This window comes from Coturnix japonica, chromosome 7 (assembly GCF_001577835.2).
Source record: "Coturnix japonica isolate 7356 chromosome 7, Coturnix japonica 2.1, whole genome shotgun sequence".
NCBI classification, from domain to species: domain Eukaryota; kingdom Metazoa; phylum Chordata; class Aves; order Galliformes; family Phasianidae; genus Coturnix; species Coturnix japonica.
The window spans coordinates 21,399,770-21,413,773 of record NC_029522.1 but is presented as its reverse complement, the minus strand read 5'-3'; the positions used below and the strand labels follow the sequence as shown (position 1 = coordinate 21,413,773).

The 14,004-nt window shown below is 39.3% G+C and overlaps 1 protein-coding gene and 1 long non-coding RNA gene across 6 annotated transcripts in view; one reads left to right on the top strand and one right to left on the bottom strand.

Annotated features, from left to right (window-relative positions):
- Positions 1–14,004, top strand: part of RALB (RAS like proto-oncogene B) — a 55,794-nt gene that overhangs the window by 22,284 nt on the left and 19,506 nt on the right. For 2 of the 5 annotated variants that reach the window (XR_001556577.2, XR_004307874.1), the window contains exon 11: positions 13,664–13,832. The exons of 1 other annotated variant lie outside the window; for it this stretch is intronic. The gene's annotated coding sequence lies outside the window, so the exon portion shown is untranslated. Of the gene's footprint in view, positions 1–5,399; positions 12,189–13,663; positions 13,833–14,004 lie in introns of those variants that run through there. 2 more of the 5 variants (XR_004307876.1, XR_004307875.1) reach the window with 2 other exon arrangements.
- Positions 4,256–13,932, bottom strand: LOC107316776. Its single transcript, XR_001556579.2, has 3 exons — positions 13,827–13,932; positions 12,187–12,307; positions 4,256–4,390 (listed from the first exon to the last, which is right to left on the bottom strand). It is a non-coding gene; the product is annotated as an uncharacterized LOC107316776 (long non-coding RNA).

The following is a 14,004-nucleotide window of genomic DNA, read 5'->3' as shown; positions in this document are numbered from 1 at the left end:
TTCCACTTAATAATATCTATAGCTTCAGTAAATGGAGCATTGTAAAGGTACTGCCCCACAGAAAGAAGAGCGACTGCTAGTTATGTTGTCACGAGAGAATGAAAATGTAGCCTGAAGCACAAAAGAGCAACTGCATCTACAGAAAAACCTGCTTAGACATGCAATTCTGAACTGTATCCTCTCTGAATAAACTGGTGCATAAAGATGTACAATCCTTGAAAACCTGTTTAAACAAATAGTACCAATGTTCGGGCTAATCTCATGTCCAACAACTTTATAGCTTTTTGAGCATAGTCCTTTCTTCACAGAATCACAGAATTACCCGGGTTGGAAGGGACCTCAAGGATCATGTAGTTCCAACCCCCCTGCCTAGCAGGGCCACCAAACATACACATTTACTAGATCAGGTTGCCCAGGGCCCTGTCCAACCTGGTCTTGAACACCTCCAAGGACGGGGCATCCACAACCTCACTGGGCAGCCTGTTCCAGGACCTAACCACCCTTCTAGTAAAGAACTTTCCCCTAACATCCAACCTAACCTTTCTTCTGTTTGTGTTGATGGGACATAAAATATTTTTTTCCAGATCTCAGCTGTCTTACCCATTTGATAGTATTGTTCAGTACAGGGAAGAATAAACAGCCCAGGAATATGTACCTGGGCATATGGCAGAGGCGCAGGAGAGGTAACAGAGCAATACTGTCACCGTCCCTTGTTCCCTATTAAACCTGGCTATGGACACAGCTGTCTGTTACACAGACTTAGACAACGCTTTGCATCATGTAGTACTTTCGCTATATGTGAGACAAGCAGCACAAGGCTGTGGCCATCTCCTAGATTTCTGTAAGGACATTTGCTGCATGTAACAAGTGGGGCATTGCTGGGCAAAGAGCCTTCCATCTTAATTGCAGTTTAACAACAAAGTACCTTAAAAATTCAACCACTTAATTTTTGGATGCAAATCACACTCCTAGGTGTTAAATCAGCTTTGTCATGCTGTGTTTATAGAAACAACTCCAAAGTAGTGTGATGTATTGTAAAGAAGTGAGAGTCACTTCCTGACTACTTAGATGGAGTTAAGCAGAAGGTTCCAGGTAACAAGCCATGGGGATATGTTCCAGAAGGCCACCCTGTCTCCTCCCCAGGGTCATGTAAACCCCTTTGGGTTTACTCTCTCTTGTCATCTGGGCTCTGATAACAGTGGCCAGCTGTCACTAGTCAGTGTTGCTTCAGTTTTGCCTTCTGTTTCTGTTCGAAAAAATAAGGTGTTTTAATTGTAGACTATGTAAAACATCCTGATGCCAAGGGATGAGCAGTCTGTGAAAGTACTGTGCCCATCTACCAGGTCCCAGAGATGGTACCTTTCCATGGGGCTGTTGAAAACTAGGCATGGATTGCCTGAATTGTCTGGTAGAAGGTGGACAGGAGAAGAGATCTCTGACTTGGACAGAGTTTATCACCAATATCAAAATAATGGCAATAATGTCTGAGGAACTGCAAATGAAGCATTAGCTAATATTTAGGGAAAATGAGGCTTGCAGTTGCACCGTGCCTAGGTGTTCTCTTCCAGGTTGGGAATAGAAATAAGTCTTTGTGGTCTGTATGTCTGAGCACAACAAAACCAGCTGAAATTAAATACACGCTCATACAGTTCATGGGCAAAGAATAATTTTCTGTGGCAGCCAATGGGAGGGAAGGATGAGTCAGCTTGTGGCCAGTCTGAATGAGAATGGAGGGTGTGTACATATACTCCTTTGAGAAGATGGCAAAACACAGACCTTGAATTTTGCACAGGGAGTCACTGCTGAAGGCTTTAGACAACAAGGCAGCCTGTATGACTGAGTGGACACCCTGGCATTTTGCATGTTATGTTCATGAATCTGCTTTCAGAGAAAACCTTCATGTACCCTCCCTATCTCCGTCATCTCATCCCTGCTCTTTCATAGGCCCATCAGCCTCCTTATGCTAGAACAGAAAGGAATCACGTTCGTTCTTTGCAGTGGTGGGGATTATACACATGGCAACAGCCAATGTTTATGAAAAGTACATAACTTCTTTCTTCACTGCCCATAAGGCAGAGAGAAAGAAACTGAGGTACAGCCACATAGCTACTCTGAAGAGTTAATACCATAAATATATTACGTACACTTGCAGAACTGAGAAAGTGTTTGTGGCAGTATGATTCTTACACATTAGAACCAGCAAATGGCACTGAAAAGAAAGTGAAAAGAAATGTGTACTGAGGGAGTCAACCCATCTAATTGCATTATAGAAGTAGGATGAATGGTACAAGGCTAAAGAATGCCACAAGTGACGGAAAAAAATCCAGTATCAGTTATCTTAATTGGAATAATTATAAAAGGTGGAGTTAGCAATGCAGGCAAGGTACATTTTTCCAACATTCCTTACAATGTGTTAATCACGGCACTGTAAAGATCCAAATATCTTGGATCATGCAGCTTGCTAAATACCACTTGCATGTTTCTTGCTGGAGCTCAGTGCAGCGAGGCAAGTACAAGCTGAAACAGTACAAATGGGGAAGGAGTTCCTTCTTTGTTAAAATGAACAGTTTCTGCTGGAACTAGTATTGCTTGAGGACCAGCTTGTGGTTCCAAGTGTCTTTCAGTGCTGACAGCTGAAGACGGTAGCTCTGGGCCAGGAGTTAATGTTCACTCCTTGCTCTAATGGGCGGATGTGTTTAATTAACCTTTGTTTCTGCAGAAGCAGACTTTCTGGCAAGCTGTAGGAATGCTAAAGGAGGGAAATCTAAACAGCAGCAAACCCAGGCACATTCTATACATCTAGCGCTAGGTAAGGAATACTAATGCAGACAAGTACTTACTGTTTCCTAGGAGATAGGTTTGTACAAGCAATTTCTGCAAAATAAACTTAATATGGTGTTTCCTTTGGGACTTGCTTCTATTACATTCACAAGACCTGGCTATGGTGCAGTGCCTGTGGGACTTTTGTCTCCAGTGTCTGGTTAAAGACTGGGCACAGTTCTCCAACTGGGGGAGGAGGGGGTGTCACAAAAGCCTGTACTCAAGGAGGAAATATTCAGCTTAGTATCTTTTCCTGAGAGCACAGCTGCACAGCTTGTGCCATGTCCAGTGGTGACTTCTACTACAGCTCAAACATATCCTTCCCACAGTTTCCAGCAAAGTACACTTCTTTAGGTTTATAGCTAATTTTTCAGGAGATGTACGGTAAGTCTAATGCAAAGCAAGTACGCTTTGCATAAAGTTGCTGGAGGCACTGCTTTTCATTTGTAGAACTAAAACTACCACACTCCCTGGCCACAACATCCCTTGGCCCAACTCTTTGTTTTCCTAAAAATCCCCAACTTCGTTTGTTTTGCAACTGGGCAAAATAGAGCTTATCTTCTCTGACCTTCACTAGCACCACTGCCACAATAGCATCATTGTTTCCTACCTCCTCCCCTTCATAAGCAGTACCCTCCATTCTTCTCACTTCCTTTCTGGCCCAAAGCTTTCCCTCTGAGTGACTTTTTAAAGCTCTGCTTTGTCATCTATTCTTGTTACTACTGTGATCTAAATTCCAGCCTCCTTCAGTCCTGCTTGTCTCTGTGTCAGCAGCCAAGACTCTAGCTGGTTTTTCTCAAAAAGTGAAGTTGAATGATGGACATACTCTCCATTCTTGTGGACTTACAAACAAAGTACATATCCAGTTGACATAAATGTTTGGAAGACAGTATTTTTCTCACTAAAACTGAACTGTAGCATCACATTATCATTACAATCATGAAAGTTCTGCCTTCATTCCTTGCTCGTCATGGGAGGAGTAGGGAAGAAGAGCCAGTGGAGCTTCTCTCAAACTAAGCTTCCCCCAGGCTCCCACAAGGCCTATGAGTATAGATGTGTGCTTGGTGGGAGGGATAGAATTGTAGTCTTGAGCTGTTATTGTCATCTCAGTGGCCTGTCCTATCACTGGGATCTGACTCATGCAGCCTGTGGGGCTCAGCTGCCCCTACTAATATACTTTGCACTGCAAAGTATTAGAAGGTAGCACTCACTGAGATGGAATGTATGACAATACATGCCTTTGTATTTTTTGTATTTTATTTGTATTTTTCTTTTCTTTGGTCATCTGTGTGTGATGCGCGTACTCAACTTTTCTGTACAACAGCAGGAATTATAAGTTACTTGTAATTAAGGAAATAGTAACAGTAAGTGTGAATTCTGTATACATACACACTACAGGATCTGTGGATTCATCCTGCAGGCTTTTTATTCAAGTTAACGTACATATCCAACAGGTTCTGGGTCCTGTTTTCCTTCAGTGGAGGAGGCACAGAGATGAAGGGAGTTGCTGACCTTGGAGCTGATAGCAAAGCTCCTTCACTAGTGGGAACAGGCACCATTCTGAGATAATCTAAAGAATAAAAGCCAGTGGGAAGAATTATAAATCAGTTCAGTTTTAACATGACCAAAGTAGGAATTACAAAAACTAAAGCACTTAAATACAAGTTGAAACAGTTTGTCTTCAGGAAAATTCTCTAAGGAAGGGACAGGGATGTAGATCCCACCTTGAGGAAATTTCTGCTTGAGGAAAAGCACTACTGGATGTGTCCATGGCTCAGTTTCAGCACATGCAGCTGGTTAAGGTGCAGTGGAAAGGTACATTAACTTCAAGTCGTGCTAAACAGTTACCTCTCCTAATTTTGATGGATAGCAGTTAATTACATTTTTCCTCTTTGGAAGAAGTATGCATTTCTTTCTTTTGTTAACATGTCTGATAATGGCAGGGGATTTTTCCGAGGGTAGTTTTGCAACAAAACAGTAGCTTCAGGCACTCTGTAAGAAGCCAAATACAAGGGAAGGGTGGAGTGAAGTTGCCATTTGATAATGGGAATAATCTACCAGAAAGTTTCCTTATCTGTCCTGAGTACTTGTTTTTCTGAAAGTAACTGTGATGAAAAGGCAGGAGCTATTCTTCTCTCCTGTAAATTCTTTTCTGATAAGACTTCTGGATGAAATCACAATGCTATCTTCATTTAAATCCTTCGTAAGATGCATTTTTTCCATAAAGTGTTTCTATGCTAATCCACTAGGCGTTGCTATTTACAACTTTAAAAGAAACAAAGTACTTAACCTGAATTGATTGTAGATTAAGAACTACTGAGTGCATGTCACATAGAAAAGCATAGTCTATGGAAAAAAATCTGTTTCCTCCTGGCAGTCATTCTTTATACTGTGTTTTAATTTCCTACTGTTGATTATAATCTCTACAGGAAAGGGGCGGTTGTTTTTATGCACCTTTAAGGCATCGTATATGTCTAATTTTATGTAAATCAGTGAAAATCAAGAAGGAAACGAGAGCTAATTTTATAATACAAATTAGCCTTGCTTTGAATAGCAGTCAAACTGTACTGTCATTGCAGTGTAAGTCCAGATTTGATGCTGAAGTCACTGGAATGGAGTGTGATCATGGCTCTTCGTGCAAAGAAACAGCTAAAGCTGAAGGAGGTCAGTAATGTTGCCTCTAACAGATTAATTCCTCTTATCTTAGAACAAGCACATCTTAGAATATGCTGAGGTTAAATAACCCAGATCTTGTATTCAGGACATGCTGTAATAATATTATTCAGAAATACAGGTATGCTCTTTAACAGCATATAAAGCAGTGAAAGCCAAATCAGGCACTACTATAACTAGTGAGGACATGGCAAATTCAAACAGGGTCCCAAGTCAAATAGGATCCATTCTTACCATGTATTTATGTCAGTAATTGGGGTTGCATTAAATTCTTGCTTTACCATCTCTGCAATTTTCTGCTGTGAGAAATTTGGGGAACTACTGTTCTGTCAAAGACTGGGTGGGTGGAGACTCTATTTCCTCTGAGTCATCAGAGGGAAAAGTCCATTGCTGCAGGAGTGAAACTTGTGAACATGACAGCTAGAACTGAAAAAGTCCTCACAACTCAGAACACATTCAGTCTGTTGATACAACCTATTTCAAGTCCAAAGGTGTTAGCACCGCTGCCTTTCAAATTCGTAATTCATCTATATTCCCAAAATATCATGTTGCTGTAATAATTCTTATAACAAAACTATTTATACAGTACTCCACTGTAAGTAGAATACTCGCTGCTAGGTAACCTGGCAGTTATTTATGCATGATATACAACAGATTAGAAGAAAGGAATAAGATGATTACCTCAATCAGGAATGACTGGACCAACTTTTATTATTATTTTTAGCAGAGCATGCAGGAATCTGGCAAGGAAGCCCTGTCTGCACAGGCAGGGGATGTTGCAGAGGCAGCAAGCTGGGAGCAGGGAAGGAAGGTAGTGCTTCCTGCTGCCTGTTAGCAAGCTTGGAGGAAGGAAATCATCCTGCCTCATCATGCTAAATCAGCTAGAGAATCCCTCAAACACAGTAAATCCGTTGCTGTACCTTATTTAGGCAGATAGACGTTCAAGTCTGTCTAGGAAAGAGAAGCTATGATTTTGTATGTAGGTGTGCAAAGCACTCCCTGAACTTCACTCCTCTGAGCTGCAAGTTGCTCATCTGCTCAGGGATGCTCTAAAAGTAAAAACCCAAGGATTTACCTGTCTTTGTTTTGTTTCCCTTTATCAAGCACTCTTTATCTGTTTTCATCTCTGTATGCTACGTAAGTATTTTTATCACATCCCAGTAAAATCCCCCAGCCAAAAATTATTTTCTTTTCAGCTGAATGACTGCTATGTTCCACTTGTTAATTGGTGAAATTCAACTACATCCTAGCATAGTGATCACCCTATATAGCAGAGTTTAAACAATGGCCTGTCTTCTTACACAGAATCACCATATCCCCTAAGCTAAAGCAATTCACTGAGCTGGATGGGAACGTCCCAGTTCATTCATTTGCATCTTGTCCAGAAGCTGTCAGTTCCACAGACAGTTTTTCAAATATCAGTATTTTCAAGAACCAACCACTTCTAACCAGAGTCTGTTGTTTTAACCGCTTAGTAGTAGATTATGTTGTCTTACAGCATTTAGACAAATTGACACAAATGATGGCTTAAACAGATTTAAAGTTGTCATCCCCATGGGGCAGCTCTACGCACAAGTTATTAGCAGCAATCTTAAATTACAAAAACACTTGTAAAAGTTTTGTTAAATAATATTATGTTGGAATTTGCTGAAACCAATGTATGTAATGAAGTCATACAGACTAGAGTAAATTAAAACAACAACAAAACAAAACTTTAGAAAGGAAAAACATACAAAAAAGATTGCTGATGTTAGGCTGAACTCTCAGCCTGTTTCAGTACTAATATTGTTACCATTCATCGAGGACTTTCCAGACAGCTTTCTCTCTCTTTTGTGTTTATAACTCCAACCATTACGTTCTTAATTCTCATATTCTTTGCTAAAATTTTCCCTCTTAAAACTTTCTTAGGCCATGCTATTTCTGCTCAGATTTGAGTCAGCAAAGCAGAACATTTCCTGTCCTTGGAGGGATGAATCTATACTGGATATTAGGAGCCTGTCAACACTAACAGGATGCAGACCAGGAAGCTATGGACAGCTAGAACAAGAGTGGTGATGTTTTGGCAGAATTGAAATGAGATGTTTGTACATGGGACAGAATAAATACTGGAACTAAAATATTCTCCACATAGCTAAAATAAGGCTGCCAGCAAACTAGTTTGGTAGATTTGGAAATAATCAGAAGCTTAGGAGATTAAGAACTGAGAATACAAAGAGTTACATCCCGCAGTAGCACACCATTGGCACTCTACAGGTAAATCAATGGTAAAAAGTCTGGAATCTAGCAAAAATGGAGCTAGAATTAATATCGGTCAATTAGAATACAAATGGACTTGAACTCCTACTGGAATGCAAAGCATTATTCTCAGGGAGCTAACAGTGCATAATGACCAAAATACAAGTAGGAACTCCCTGTAGTGTGGATCTAAATATGACCAAAAGTAGTCACAAACGTGGTGTCATCTAATGTATGGTGGCTCTGAAAGATGTTCACCATAATATTCACTAAACCAGAGAGGGTATAAGCAAGAATGATTTAATCTTATCTAATGATTAGAGCACACACTGAATAGTTCCTGCTCTCATAAAAATGTTGCTATTTATACTGACTGCACTGCTGGCATCTGCACCTGCACAGTTCTAGTTCAAATGGGCAGGTTGCTGTTGCATTGCTCATCTTCAGTTAACTTACAGTGACCCATATAAGATTCTAAGCTCAAAACTTGTAGACTTAAACCTTCTATTGATCTGTAGAAAGGAAAAGACATTATTTTCCCCCCTATGCATATGTATACACAATGCATACATAATTACCATTGGTTACCTGCAGAAACCAGTTCTCAAAGGGAGCTTACTTCATTTTTTTTTTTGTTGTTTTTCAAATCAGTGACAATGATCACAATGATTCAATATGAAATTGATTTTTATACTGGAGAAACTGTCCTGAGACCAACAATCTGACCATTTCCATAGCAGTTTATATCTGAATCAAGTACCATTTGGCATTTCTCAGGTGTTTTCACAGAAATGAATTGCTATGGATGAAAAAAAAAGTATTGGGAAAAGCAGGCTTTGTATGTTTTATGACCTGGCTATAATTCCATTTCAAATATTAGAGACCATTGCATAGAAAGAGGAAATCCTTATAAAGGAACAAGGGTTATAAGGGGAATAAATGTAGTGATGTGAGTTTGATCAAATCATTTTCTTTTGCTGAGAGTCTAATTGGGTGAAAAAATGAAACTAAAGGTCTACTGTTGCCCTTCAAGAAATTCATCTTGAGGTTGAAATTCATGCCTGAATGCAGAGAAGCAATTTTGAAAAGTCAGATGTTTGATTTATTGTTCTGTGAAAGGTTGCGTAAAGCTTTTTGCTGAAGATATCAAAGTTATACCGAAGCGTTCTGTATGATTAAGGGCAATCATGATTCTCAAAGCCTCTTAGAAGATGTAGATGCTGTTTGGGCTTGTTCCTTATTTACTGTAAATTTCATTTTTTTTTTCAGTCTGAGTAGACGGAACTTCTTAAAAGAATTTGTTCAAGATTTGCATTACAGATTCACACAGTCTGTACAGCTGTAGCACTGATGCAGATTTGCAGTATATGATATACGTGGATTGCGCTGTCATCTATGATAATGTCAAATCAAGCAAACAAGATTTGAGAATGCCAAAATACAACACTGTTCAATAAACTGTAACTGATAAAAAAAAAGAAAAAACAGCCAAAAAGAGCCACTCGTTCACCATTCTGCTCTAGGGCAGAAAGCTTGTAACACAGCTTGTAAAGTCTTAAAACAGCCCTGTGATGTGAAAAAAAACACACAACAACAACAAGAGAACAACAAAAAAACAAGTTTGAGCAAATGTTCGCTGCTTTACAGCAGTAAATATCAGATGAATGAAGGATTCCAGTCATTTATTTCAAGACTAGGTTATGCAGAAGGGTGGGTGGATTTGCTTGTGAATTCATGATGCAGTTCTCTGTGCTGTAAATCACTGCAGCTCCAATGACATTTGGGAAAAGCAGGATTTCTGGCCACAAACGTGACTTTAGATGTGTGATCACAGTGGCTTCAACTTTTAAAATTATATATATATTTCTACCCAAAAGTTCTTTGCCCCTTATATTGTGCCCTTCCTTGCTCATGTTATCTACAGCATCAGATGTTTTACATCAGAACTTCCAGGCTCTTGCTAATTATTTCAGTTTCCGATTTAATGTGATGCTTTTGTTTTATTTTCATGGCTTTCCAGAGATAAATCAAAATGCAATCACAAACCCTGGGGACTGAAGAAATGCTTGGGCTGTGGGCTTACAGTGCCTAATGTAGTCCCATGTTTATACACTGGCCAAGGAGCATTTCTATGGCAGACTCAGGGCCCCAAAAACCACTACAGCTACTCCCAAGTTTTTTCAAAAGATTATGAGGCTTAACACAAATGGCAACAGAAGAAGACATCAATAATGTATTACTTGCAATATATTCATTTTTGATTCACAATGTACATATCAATTAGATAGAAGTCTGTATATCAATTGAACCATGAATTAGTTGAACAGTAAATTGTTACTACCGACTTAATTAGCTTTCGGCAAATAGTCTTTTCTTAAAAAGTTAGTATCTGATTCCTTTCACAGATCCTAAATATGCAGCAATGTTGACTGAAAAGATAAAAGACAATACAGAAGCCAGAAGGTTATCTAGATGAGATACGGGGTGTGCTTATTTAGAAATTACTTTCCTTAATCTTCTAATGTAAAGCACACAGTACTCTGATCAAAAATTAGATGGGAGAGGAAAAAAGGAGAGGCTGTTTGTAGACTGTATTAGATTATAAGCCACAAGGAATTTATCTTTCCTAGAAGAGAGGAATGCGGTGTAAAATAATACACAAACATTCAGCTTAACAGTGAGAACTCTATTCGCTGTAGCAGTATTATCGCATTACTGTGTTATGTTCTTAGCAAGCCATACAATTGAGAACCAAGTAATGAACAGCAATACGATACTTACACTATCACATTTGTAAGACACAAAAATGTCCTCAGAATCTCTGTGGACTGAACGAATTCATGCAGGTTTCAACCACTGCATCTGCTTTTTGGAGACTTTTACCTCTGGATATAAATACAAAAGCTAATGAGCAATGCAAGGTTATAATGTGTATTTTTATGAATAAAGACTGTAGTAGATTTGAAGGCAAAATCTGTAGCCATTTATTCCACCATCAAAACTATTTCATACAGTACTTGGATTTCCTAAAGAGATTTCCCATTCAAGTTCCCATTCAGACCTTCTTTAACTTGACAAAGCTATGCTGTAGGTGTGAGAAAGTTGGTCACACTTGGTTAATTCCATAAAGGATAGCACTGATGCATGGATAAAATGCCATGATAACAATAACTATATTAAAAATTCAGGTCTCATACATTGCAAGTGGTTTGGGAAACAAAAATTCTAGTGTCACTTCAGTGGAAAGGTGGCACTGAGACTCCTGAGTACTTACAAGTAAACACAGAAAGGAGAAGGCTGCATTAGTAAGAACAAAGATAGTAGATTAATTATTAAAGGCCTTTATTGCATAAAAACAAGTTTTAATTCACAGAAGAACATTTTAACCTCATTCCAAGTCTGGTAAATCAAATTAGAGGCTGCAGATGGAAGCAAGTACTTAAGAAAAAAACCCAACCTTTTTCATTGACAGTGTTTTCTGAAGTATTGATCCCACCCTGGCAAAATGTTGGTTGCTACCAAAGCCAGTAATTTGCATTATTCATTTGATATATTTGTCAATAATTTGATGTGGAAAATTTGATTAAAGAAGAAGTGACAAGACATCTGTTAACTTGATTTTCTTTTTCATGAATGCTGAAATCACCCTCCAAAAGCAGTTACTCAATTAGGTAGCAGTGCTAAACTCAGCAAAATTCTCAGTGTTAGTTGCCTTATTATACTGGCCAGCCTTGCTTTCTTCCAGAATAATTCCAGTTTTTACACAGTTGGCTTTAGCATGATCATCACATCCAACTTTATCAGTAAAACACTAAAGTATGTGTTCTATCCCACGCAGAACTGGTGAAGCCTTAGTTAATGCATCTGCTTCAGCAGTGCACTCAAGGAAATGTGGGCTAGCTGGAGAGAGGCCAAAGAAGGAGAGTGCCTGGCAATTAGGAAACATTGGAAACATACAGGGAATGACTGAAAAAATAGGTGTTATTTTGCAGGAAAAAAAAAAAAAAAAGAATTTGAGGAGTGAAAAAATAATGATTTTTCTTGCAAGAGGAAAAGAAAAATCTGTCCAGTATGCAATTAATTAACAGGCTTTAACAGTAATGAGTGACATTCAGAGTAATTTAAGGTAAATATTGTTAAAATGTTTCTTCTAATAAAGCAATCCAATATTCAAAAGAATACTGCAGTATACTACAATACTTGAATCTTTAATACATTAAACAAATATGAGCCCAAAATGATATATATGCATAGCTGATCTTGCCTTGGGCCATGGAGAAGGAGTACCTGAGCTCCTATGACTCTCTCCTTTTCTCTTTCTTTGAGGTTATCAATATTTACAATAAAGTTTGTTCCTTCTATAAAGGCTCCAAAGTCAGGCCCTAAATCTGTCACGCTGATGATAATCACGATGATAGAAACATAACACCTGTAATGCTGGAATGTGAAATTCCTTACCTCACAAGATTTCAGTAAGAATCTCCTTAAAATGACCTTGTGCTTTGATCCTGACGATAACTCAGCTGCACCTGAAGCTGCAAAGTGATCTTGTAGTGAGCGGCAGCGTGGTGACTTTCTCCTGTTTGCAACAAAAATAAAGTGCACGCTGCAATCAAAACGCCATCAACGCCAACAAGGCCAAAACCACAGTCATATTTCATTCGTTGTCATTTATTTCAGCTACATTTGGGTTTATTACTTTATGGTTTTTGAATGCAGAACTTGATAAATTGTGCTGAGGTCACTTTCGTTCTCCTAAGTATACAAATAACCTGTATAATGTAGTCCTTGTTAGATGATCCATGCCCGAAGAGAAAATGGTCTTCGGCTAAATTCTTTTTATTTAAGTACAAGCTCCGAGTGCACACTATGCACATGTATCACTCCTGACAATTTATCTAAGCCAAGATTAACTCCGGCAGCCAAACTCTCACATACAAAAAATGTGGTCTTTTGAGAACAAAAAGGACATGGCAGCATTCTAACTAATGCAGTTGTTTTTTTTTCCTGTTCTTTCTAATTAATTTTCTTTTGTTCTTCCCAGTTTTATGCTAGCATTCATTTTGATTGAAGAGTGGTCCCATGAGTAGGATAAATATAATATGGTAGCTTTGGAATTAATAAGTCAAGAAGACTTATGGGTCTAGTTACCTTTGCTGAGCTACTGCTTTGTGCTGCATAGGGCTACAAGGCACTGGTCGTGTAAAACTAAGAGTTCCCTCAGAGAGGGAATTTAAAGCATTAGGTCAGGAAGAAGCAACAGCCAGAGATACATTTTTCCTTCTCTGCTGAAATCTTACTTGTTTAGAGAGTGAACATTTATTGTCTGCAAAGCACTTAGAATAAAATAAATGCAATGTGAATGATAATGAAAAAGGAATTTTGTTCCCTAAATTGTTCCATAGAAATTTTCTTCTTAAGTACTGAAGCAAAAATATATCTGTAACACCTATGGTTACCATGGAGATTATACCAGGCAATATGCATAATGCTTTCAAATGTGGCCTCAGACAAACGTTCTTTGTCATGACGGGATTACTACAAAGCAGTAGATTTTCCCTAAACAATTTGCAGAAGTAGGATAAAGGTGGTTTGTTTCTCAAGCCTCTTCTTTCCAGTGAAGCAAGGGGAAGTGTCAGCACTGTGGTGTGGGCAGCAGACATACTGCGGTCTGTGTGACAAGATCCGGCTTCTCAGGTGCTTGGTATTTGCAGCTCATAGGTAGGGTTTCACCCCAAATTAATCTCTTTCGAGTGCTCACATCAAAGCAACTGGTCCCACCATACTGCCTGCATGGTGTCTGCCATTAGCAGACAGCGGTGGAAGGTCAGTCCATCTTTCTCCTCTGTCACAGGCTGCATGGAAGCCCAAGGAGAACACAGGGGTTAGTTACCACAGTGGCTCACACTGTTACTTCTTCCACCTTTGCTCCTAGAGGATCTATGCCCGTGGAGGTCAGTGGAAGGAAGGAAGGCTCCATCACCACACAGACTGCTGATCTGGAGGAGGAAGACTTGTACCTGAGAGTCACTATTGCTTCAGTGTGTGGAAATTAAACATGGCAAATCCTCCTAACGTTTAAATTAAGAAGAATGTACCTGAATCAAAGACAAGCAGAAAAGGCCGCGTTTTTTCACTCGTGACTGACAGTGCTGCTTGATAAGGTTACACACGAGCAGACATAACGTGGATTAGCGATGTGACACAAGCTTCGAAGGCAGCAGAGCACCAACTACCCCAGCAGCTCAGCCCTCCCCTCAGCCGCAGCTCCCCACC